The sequence below is a fragment of the Fukomys damarensis genome, unplaced genomic scaffold (assembly GCF_012274545.1).
Source record: "Fukomys damarensis isolate Sample0158 unplaced genomic scaffold, DMR_v1.0_HiC HiC_scaffold_14, whole genome shotgun sequence".
Taxonomy (NCBI): Eukaryota; Metazoa; Chordata; class Mammalia; order Rodentia; family Bathyergidae; genus Fukomys; species Fukomys damarensis.
Window position 1 is genome coordinate 17,549,033 of NW_022900926.1, and position 1,740 is coordinate 17,550,772.

The window sequence follows — 1,740 nt, forward strand, 5'->3', positions numbered from 1 at the left end:
TCTCTCTCTCTCTCTCTCTCTTATCATAACGAAGGGATATTAACAGGGGGCCGAGAAGATACTCACACAACATTTTTTAGTAGGGTCGATTTGCCAGTGCAAATCCAGCTATTCACTGCAGCGAGTCCCCTGCTGGCTCTGCATGGCTGCGATATCGCTGGCGATGCTGACAAAGGGACATGGACACACCTCCCTGGACGCTTGTCAGAGGGTCCCTTCCCACTCTGTGTTGTCAGACTTGATTCACAAAATGTGTGAGGCGAAGCTTTGAATGTAGAGCGGTACACGTATCCAGAGCAAGAACAACTCGGCTTATCTGAGAGCATGCACAGGCCGTACTGGGAGCCCAGGAAAAATGGTTTCACCGGCCTCTGACAGAGAAGAGGTAGAGCGAGACTAGTTCAGACAGCTACAGATAGAAAGGAAGCGGGCCTGTGGCCAGCAAATCCAGAGGCCTGATGCTCCAAGTTGCGTTCTAGTCGTGACTTTTATCGGCATTTATTTTAATGAATAAGCATCAGGATTAAGCGAGACACTGAATTACGACATTTCAGGAAGTTTCATGGGTGGGGAAGTGAGACCCAGAGGTTCAAGGTCTGCACACACTTCTTAGAAGTGATCTGGTGTTCCGACCCAGGTCCCCGGAGTCCCAGTTCAGGTGAGGCTCTGTTATACCCGATTGTGCCGAAGAAAGGTCTTCTGTTCCATTCATAGAATTGATTTAAACAACATTATTTTATAGTTCTGTAGTCAGGAATCTGGACTCAACTTGACCTCCCTCGTTTGATTGATCCAAATAGCAGTTATGGCTGTGCTCTCATCTGAAGGCTGGGCCGCTTCCTAGTCCTTAGGTACTAACCAGCCCCTCCGTACTTTAAGGCAAAAATGAACCAGGAGCCTAAAGGCAAAGGAATGTAAATAAGTACGTTAGCTGCTGTCTTCCAGAAAAACAGCGCCAACAAGATGCGTATAGGTTTATAGAGAAATTTATCTGAAGGCATTGGCAGCCTCACTTGGGGAGGTGTCTGAAGGCTGTGAAGCAGCCTAGCAATTTGGAGACCCAAAGACTAGTTGCTATGAAAGGGAGGGAAGGCTGCACTTGAATTCCTTTCCCTTACAAACAGACTTTAGCTTCTGTTAGGCCTTCACGTGACTGCCTGAGGCTCATCCACAGGACAAAAGCTAATCTTTGTAATTCAGAGTCTACTGAGTTGTAAAACAGTTTCTATTAATATTATTTGTAATTTACTCTGTTTTTAATTGACAAGTTATGTAGTTTATGGCTTACAATGTAATATTTTGATGTGTGTATACAATGTGGAATAATGAAATCAAACTAAATAATGTACGGTGCATAATGATTACATTTACAGTGAGGTGTTGGTACACATATAGGATACATCTTAATTATTTTTTTCATCCCCTATCCTTTCCCCTCCTCCCTGCTTCTTCCAACTCTTAACCCTCTTCCCACTTCCAAAAACTATTTTTAACATCATTTTCCCTTCATTTATTTTCTATTCCCATTCTCTCCCCTTCCTCCCCCTCCATCATCTGATCCCATCTATTTGAAAAAGATTTCCCTATTTCCTATTTATCTGTCTTCTATTTTGCCATATAAATACATATACATTTAAATTTCTCCTATAGGAAAACCATCCAGGGCCAGGGATTTAGCTCAGTGGTTATGCTGCCTGCCTAGTAAGCACAAGGATCCGAGTTTGATCCCCAGTACCAAAA